We start from the raw sequence: 9,081 nt of genomic DNA, 5'->3' as shown, positions 1-9,081 counted from the left end.
TGAATTTCGACTCTGCTTTGGAAAATAGGCTGATGCAGCTTGGATTACTTTGGAAGAGAGCAACTTCACATTGTGTCTGCAACAGAACCCCATTTAAGAAAATTCATTTCATGTTTCCTCATTTGCCTGTTATATCAATTTGTTGTTATAAAGCTGAGGAAAAAGCCTTGTACTGGTGTGGGAGAGGCATTCAGTCGTAAGAAGCAGGGTGGTCCAGAAACTTTGGAAGGTATTGGAGCAGCAATTAAAGCAGGGGTGCAGGACACATCCCTCTAGATGTTGCTGAACTATAACTGTTGGCCCCAACAAGCATGGACAATGGCCAAAGGTTCCCCACACCTGTGTTAAAGCCTGAAAAGAATTGCATTCTTACACAATGAGCATTATATAGAACTGGGAACACACACGGGGGGAAATTAAACAGTCAATGTAGTCTTGATTCTTGTTTTCAGGAGCTGAATGAAATTCTGAAGATGGAATAAGCACCAACTAAGGGATTGGTTCTACTGGATAGAATCCAGAAGGGACCTACAAGTGATTAAATAATCTAAATGTTTCCCGTATTTCCCTCTGCTGAAAACAAAGCATTTCAGAGCCAGTTCCTTGCCTATATTTCTGCCTGTACCATTAAGATCTGCCTTTATTGAGTTGCAGTTTCAAATGTTGGATAGTCATTACCACAATATTCCATACGCAGATAGACTATGTATATGCGGGTAATCACAATTCATTTTTTGTTATATTGCCCCTTACACACAGACCCAAGGAGTCACTTTCTAAAATCCTTGTTTGTTCAAGGAAGCAGTCTTCCCCTGATGGAGTGGGTTCACTGGTTACTGAGTGACTGCAATGCATTAGTGACTCATAAAGTGGCCCTTTTTGTGTTGGCGGCAAGGAAGATTAGGAAGAAAGAACTGGACAAAATAGCTGTGAACCCTAATGGGGATTCAGAGGTCTAAATCTGAATACACTTTGTGTAGTAGCGGAGTGCTCCCTGATTATAGTCTTGCTAGGAATTGATGGTTCTGTTTGTTTTAGCAGATGCCTTGATTTATATTTTGTATTTGAAATTGCCTGTGTTCCCATGTTTTTGTCATGGCCTTTGGCTAGCACAATAAACCTACAGAACTGAGGAAAGAGCTTAGGAAGATCTTAATGCAGCACCTTTATGCTGTCCACTTGTTCCTCTTCCCTTGCCCCCCAAACCTAGCAATGGTGGTTGTACTGTGTTTATATAGCACCTGAATTGTGTGAAACACCGTAAGGGACATGTTATGTTGGGGGAAAGTAGCCCCAGAGAAATGTGCTTCAAGAGATCATATCACTCATAACGCTATTTCCTAAACCCTGAATGTGAAGGCAGAAAAGGGCAACCAAAATGATCAGGGATGAGGAAAGACTAAAATGTTTGGGACTTCCGTGCTTTTTTGTGTTTGTTTTTTAAACGACTAAATAGAGGTCTTCACAAAGATAGTGTTCAGATAGTGGATATGGTTTAATTATAATACTAGTACTCATAGTCATCTAGTGAAATTGATCAATAGATTCAGGATAGACAAAAGAAAATACTGTTTCTATTGGATGCATAATTAATTACAGTAATGCAATTTACAGGATGCGGGGATGGCACTAGTTTGGATGAATTTAAAGGGGAACTGGAGAAATTCATGCAGGATAGATCTATCATAGACTATTAGTTATCATGGTTTTTTTAAGCTCCATATTCAGAGGCAGTGAATGCTGGTTGCTGGGGAGCAATGACAAGAGAGGGCTGTTGTCTTTATGCCCTACTTGTGAGCTTCCCAGAGGTATCTGGTTGTGCCACTGGGGGGAAAAAAGATGCTAGACGAGATGGACCTTTGGTCTGATCCAGCAGAGCCTTTTATGTTTTATGAGGTCTACTCCAGGTTCTTTTATTTTGTGTTGTTATTAGACATAGAACGCAAACTAGTCAATGCGCTGTTTCAAGGGTTACTAGTGAACTTGCAAGCCACTCTAAGTACCCTTTTGGCTATGGAGTGAAATAAAAAAGCTGGCCACAGAACATACATTTCAGGGAGAGAATATAACTGTGCGATCAAGGTTGGCATGGAATGACATAAACGTTTGTGATATTGCCCAGTAACTTTGGTTAGGAAGAGTATTGTCATTCCCCAGTAAATAATCAAGGTAGAGTGGTACAAGATAAAAGAAATTGTGGATGGGAGAATTCAGGGGTACCATACTCTCCTAAATTCCTAGATCCAGTAACTGTTAGAATTTAATCAATGTTTGCGGTACAATGGTACCTCGGGTTACAGACGCTTCAGGTTACAGACTCCACTAACCCAGAAATAGCACCTCGGGTTAAGAACTTTGCTTCAGGATGAGAACAGAAATCGCGCAGTGGCAGCGCAGCAGCAGCAGCGGGAGGCCCCATTAGCTAAAGTGGTACCTCAGGTTAAGAACAGTTTCAGGTTAAGAACAGACTTCCAGAACGAATTAAGTTCTTAACCCGAGGTACCACTGTATTACACTGGATAGAAGGCACTGAACTCCTGGATTCAGATTATATTTTATGATAACCAGGCCAGTCTCCTCGTGAGTTAGTCACCTAGGAAACTAACCATTAACCAAGAACAAAGGGAAAGTAATGGTCAAGGAGAGGAGGCCTTGTGCCAGACGCTTTTGAGGGGGGGGGGCATCCTTCAACTCTGAGATAGTTAGAAAGACAAAGGCCAGAGTTTGAAGTAGAGTAATGTTTAGGATTGGGTTTTTAGTGTTGGCTGTGATGTGAGCTGGAGGAAAATTTACAATCTGAAAAAAGTCAGCAAGCTGCAGAGTCAGAACCATGGCTGGTGTCTGTCCAGGGCTGCAGCTATGGGAAAGCAACACCTGCATGGAGTGTCAATACTGTGAACCCTTCCATTGTAGGCTTAGGTTGTATATATGTGTAAATAAACGATATATCCTAAAGATACCAGTCTCCACTGTGCCTCGTTCCAAAAAGGAAACACAGGTGCTTACCTGAAACCCCTGGAATCTTGCACTGCTCAGAGATTAGGGTGGCATGAAACAATATATTCTTTTAGTACTTCGTTAGATAGCATATTAATTGTTCTACGGGCTTTATTTTTGCCCCATTGCAACCCTGTGAATAAATCAATATTCCATTTGATCACTGGAAAACTGAGGCACAAATTCAGGAAGTTCCCCAGGGACATATAGTAAGTCTACATCAGTGACAGAACATGAACTATGATTTAAGTACAATTCTCTACCCACTGGTTTCCAGCCTTTTTAGGATTTATGCTAATGTGATCACTAATCTCAAGCTTAATTTAAATATCTGTGTTAGTAGAGCTGGTAGATGTGTCACAGGACCAAAATGTGTTGGAAAACCTGAAGTGCCCAAATTGGGGATACAGTGGCAGTGGTACCTCGGGTTACAGATGCTTCAGATTACAGATGCTTCAGGTTACAGATTCCGCTAACCCAGAAATAGTACCTCGGGTTAAGAACTTTGCTTCAGGATGAGAACAGAAATTGCGCGGTGGCGGCAGTGAGAGGCCCCATTAGCTAAAGTGGTACCTCAGGTTAAGAACAGTTTCAGGTCGACCTTCAGAACGAATAAGTTCTTAACCCGAGGTACCACAGTAGTACAGTGAGAAAGTTAAAGATGGGTTTTAGGAAGTGGTGGAGCTAGTGTCCATCTCTCTGCTGTCTTCACACTTCAGTTGCCTCTGACCTCTCACTTTGATTAACGAGCTGACAATAGGGTATTGATAAGGAATTAACCTTGAGCCCTTCTTGCTTCAGTGTCAATAGACCAGGAGCCAAGTACACGCCTCTGATTGGAAATCTGTGTTATGTGCACAGAGATCTTGAGGAGCCATTGACATGTAAGGACAGAGATCCAGGGTTCAGGGGCAAGGAAGCAAGGCATGAATTTCAGTCTGGCGTGATGTGTGTGCAAATGAAGTTTTGCATACCCTAACCACTGTGTTTCAAAGATCCTGCTTGGTGCCTCATTTCCACTTCTCCCCTACTCCTCTTCAGGTGCAGAAAGTCAAGGCTCATCCTGTTCATCAATTATAAAAGGGATGAAGGTGTGTGTATTTTAAAAAAATATTTATTCAATAAGAAGTAGATTACACATGCATGTGTATATTGGCTATGTTTGGATGATTATCCATAGCTTCATAAGCTGTGGTTCATGCCGCCATGGCCACTGCACCTCCTCTCCTCCCATAATGTACCAGCCGTTGTGTGAAGATCCTGACTTTCTTTAAGTCAGAGTTCTCTGTTACGTCCAAACTGAAGAATCTTGCTTGCTATCCTGGTTTGTTAGCATTAAACCAGAAATCTCTGACTCAGATATACGTAAATAATAACTCTGCCTTAATGCAAGCCAGGATGCTTGCAATGGAATTGGTGTGGAACAGAAGGTGGGCTGAGGCAAGTGAGGACCACATAGTGACAGCCTTTTCCACATCTTTATAAATGCATGTGTTATGAAGCCATGGACAATAATTTGAACATGGCTTTTTTTTTTTTTTACAATCTGTGTTTAATTTGGGCTCCCACTGAACCTGTAGAAAACTAGCAATAACTGTGGCGTTAGAGAATGAGGTTGGAAATGCATAGGTCAGGGTTTGATAACAGAAATTACGGGGAAGCTTTAAGGAGTGGGACATGTCTTCCCTACCCACTTAACCCTTTCTTATGGTTCACCCATATTTTTGAGCTTTCAGCAGGTACTGCTTGAGCTTCACTGCCCCAAGGAAGTCTGAAAATTTAGCAATAGAAAGAAAGTTGAGATCTGGAGCCAACATCTGTCTCATATTCAGGACTGCAGTGTACATCTAACTTATAGAATGTGCACAGACCTGATAATGTACAGTCATACCTTGGGATAAATGTGCATCAAGTTAAGTATTTTCAGGTTGTGCTCCGCGGCAACCCGGAAGTAACGGAGCACGTTACTTCTGGGTTTTGCCGCGCACGCATGCGCAGACAGTCAAAATGACGTCACACACATGTGCGGAAGCGGCGAAACGCAACCTGCGCAGACGCGGGTTGCGTTCACTTCAGGATACGAACTGGGCTCCAGAACGGATCCCGTTCATATCCCGAGGTACACTGTATAGCATCTTGTGACCTCTCGTTCGATGTTTTGCTTCCATTTGATTTGCTGCATTGCAAATCAATGTGGAATGTGACTGCTGTTTTTCAGATCATCCAAACCCATCATTTCCACCCATTATGCACACTTGCAGTCGTATCTGTAACCTGATCCCATTTGGTGATGGGGTATTTGATTTAGAACTCAGAGACACATACCGTAAGCTATGGATGTGCTTGCCCTTGGATGAGTTTTCTTCTGTTTTGTGCCCCATAGTTATAATTTCTAAATGCATCTGTGTCTTTTCTTATGGAACACAATGAGATATCTTTGGAAGCTAGGTAGGAATTAGCTGTTGCAGATACAAGCAGGACCTCTCGTATTTCAAGGACTTCAAATCTACTCTGAACCTGATAAACTACAAGTCACTTTTATCTATTTTTACCCTACCTTTGAGATACAAAGTGGCTTCCAAAGCGGCTCAAAGGGATAAATATCTTATACCAATGATAATTAAAATCCTGCACATAATTGTCCTTGAGGAAGGGATTCTCAGCTGGGTGTGCGTTGAGGTATGATGCCTGGCTTCTACCTCCCCTTCCTTGATAAATTAATGAGGCAGCCCAGGAGGCCCCCAAATGGCCACCCAGAGAACTGCGTGCGATGAGGGCAGCAGCAAACAGGTCCAGCATCAGCACATGGGCTAACTTAGGATCATAGAATTGTAGAGTTGAAAGAGGCCACGAGGGTCATCTAGTCCAATCTCCTGCAGTGCAGGAATCTTTTTGCCCAATGTGGGTCTTGAACCATGACCCTGAGTTTAAGAGTTTCATGCTCTACCAACTGAGCTGTCTGATACTGGACACTATAGCACCCTTCCTTTCTTTTTAATTTGAAATATATGTTGTAGTCAGGAAGCAGCTCAGCAGTTATATACATGGTTCCAAATGTTCATTTTATTATTTTTACATTAAAAAGACACAACCTTTTTCTACAACGAAATGATAGTTATTCCCAAGTAAATGTGTTTATCATCAGGTAAGCAGAAGCAAACTGCATTGTATTTCTGTAGTTATGGTAGTGCTGTGATTTAAGTGGATTTAAAATGTGAATTTGTAAATGTTCAGATTTGCTGTTGTTTAATCAGGGTTGACAGACTGTTTGGGACAGGGCTTTGCTCTAACAAAACAGCAATTTAGAAACAGTTGAAAAACATGGAATTACAGCAGAGAAGAGAAATGTTAATTGTGTGCTTCAAAACTGCTATAATATACATGACTGTTCAAAGGGTTTGACATGGCCTAGCAGCAGCACTAGGCTAGAGTTGGATCTAGGCATGATGGATGAGTGCCTGATTGCTGTCTCCACACCCTGTTTGCTTCTGCCACAAATACATGGATGTTTCAGTCTAGAGCTAATGCATTTTAGATTTTGTTTTGCATCGTGGATTATAATGAGTCAACAGGACCACAATTGTTATAGTATAACAATTGAGTGTGAAGCACTTTAGTTGGTAGCCATGGCCAGGGTCACTCTGCCCATGCCAATTAACTGTGGTTAGTGAGTCACTGTGCCTGAAGTACTTGACCAGAAGCCAATGAGCTGGTGGGTTGTGTGTGTGTGTGTGTGTGTGTGTGTGTGTGTGTGTATGGAAGTGGGATTTGAACATGCATTCTTCTAGTTCCAAGTGGGGTACCCTAAACCCCAGTCAGCTAAGAGTGTAGCTCTCTCCTCCCCTTGCCCTCCCATTTGCTGGTAGATAGAACAGCACAGAAGTCAGGACCCAGAGGCTGGACTGCCATGGCAAGGACGGTTTGTTTAATTAATTGTTTTGCCTGATTTCCATAACAAACTGGTGGCTTGTCCTCAGCGTGGCTCCCTCATTCATTACCGTTAATTAGATATGGATCTCCTGAATGGCGGCAGAGAGTGATGGACGAGCCTCCTGACACGTGCTATTATGCATTAGCATTTTCTCAATACATTCAATAGATCATCTCTCTCTTTTTGAAGATATTTTAAATAAAATATTAGCTGCTCAATCTGTGAGATTTATGTCCTTCCTCCCATCCCATGAATGCTCTATCAGGCTGGGCAGGAAGTAGTTAATTATTTATTTCAGCACCTCCATTTACATGCATCCAGGTAATGACCAGAAATGTAGAGTGGATCTCTTTGCCCTCATTTGAACCCTATTATCTTTGTGGAGTGGGATGATTTGTCTAAAGCCACCTTGGGAGACAGTGGCAGCCCAAGATGCTAAATTCATCTGTCGTGTTTATGATCTCTTTTTTCTTCCCTTATAACTTCCCTCATCTTTCTTGTTATGGTCGCTTTGGTTTTTGAATTATAATGAAGAGTACTGATGCTAGCTTGCTACTTGACTTCAATTCCTCAGGACTGGCTTTGAACACAAACTCCTGTCCCCATCTAGTTTAATGCCGGGGCTTAGCCCTGGAACAAGTGAAATCATGGCTGTTCTTCACAACCAGTCCTCTGCTGTCTTTGTGTGTGTAGGAGTATCTGTCCCACCAATTGTCTTCCTCACTATTGTGAAACACACAAAAATTCTAGGACAGAAAATCTTGGAGAGTGCCTCTGGCAGAAGTGGCACTACAACTGGATTTTGGCTGAGGCTAAGGAGGCAGTAATTTGCTTCTCATGTGGGTAATCCGAGGCAAGAATTGAAGCTAGGAATTTCCTTTCCCCCAAAGCAGACCCACAGAAAGGTGGTTGGGTGCCTGTGTATGTGTGTCTTGGATCGACCTGTCTGCATGATGTTTGCACACTTGCAGTAATGGCGCCACCTCCATCTTCCAAGTCAGCAGAGCTGTTGACCTCCAGCCCCTGATTCCCAGCCTTTCTTTGACTTGGAACTGGGGCCCATGTAACTCTACACCTGAGCCTGTGTTCTTCTAATGTAAGCCCTTATAGATCTGTTTGGGCTGTGCCTGGGTCTCCCTCTCTCAGGCCAGGGAAATGACAAAATAATGCAGCTGCCCTGACTTCATTACCAGAGTGTTTAACAAACCTGACACCCTCCTTCACTGCACTAAGTGTGACGTTAACCTTTGACCTCCCCGGGCTGTATCGACAGTGTCAAAGGACAGCAGGGACAGGCACATACCAGTCAATCTTAATCGGTTTCTCTGCTCTCAGCTGGGATCAGGGAACCATTAAAGACTAAGCAGGTGGTTTCAAGCAGCACTAGCAAAGGGTGAAATAGGAATATGGGCAATGCCTGTGCTGGCTAGTTTCAGAGTTTAGCTGCTTGTCCATCTCTTACAGCAATAACATCTTGTGCTTCAGAAAGGGGTGCCTCCTCTTTTCAACACAACTCAAGAAGATGTGACACTATCATCAAGAAATTGAATTGTGGTTATGAATCTGGTCCCTTTCTGTTCTTTCTCAGCATTTAGAGACTGATAGCTTTAGTCCTGGAGGTGTCAATTCTCTAAAAGGGGTTGTCAGAAAACTCAAAAAATACTTATTCTTAACTCAATCAGCTGACCGCCCTCAGATTGGCTTCATGTGTGAACGTGTGACATACAACATAATAGTCTAGTACTGCCGTGACCAAAGGGAATTATGGCTATTCTAGGACTTTAGGAAGGTGATGAAAATAGGAGAAATTGAGTGGAAAGGCTGTGCTATAAAGGTTTGAAAGGGATGAGGGAACAGGCATGGGTTGATCTCTAGAAAAGAAGAATGAGTGTGGATGTGAATAGTTTTGAGAGGTAAATGCCCCAATTGGGCAAAGGCAGTGCACATGGAGAATCAGGCTTCCATAACCACAGTTGGTGCGGATGCACGTTCAGTGCTTGTCTGATCACCGTTTAATTGACTAGATGAGTCTTTTGATGTGCATGGAAATGCACATCCCCTTTTGGAGCATTATCTGTATGTGCCCAGCTGAACTGGAGACCAAAGTGGTGGTGGTGTTTATTTCTCCACTATGAATTCTAATTAATGCAAAG

This window comes from Podarcis erhardii, assembly GCF_964252035.2.
Source record: "Podarcis erhardii genome assembly, chromosome: 6".
Taxonomy (NCBI): Eukaryota; Metazoa; Chordata; class Lepidosauria; order Squamata; family Lacertidae; genus Podarcis; species Podarcis erhardii.
This window is presented reverse-complemented; position numbering follows the sequence as displayed.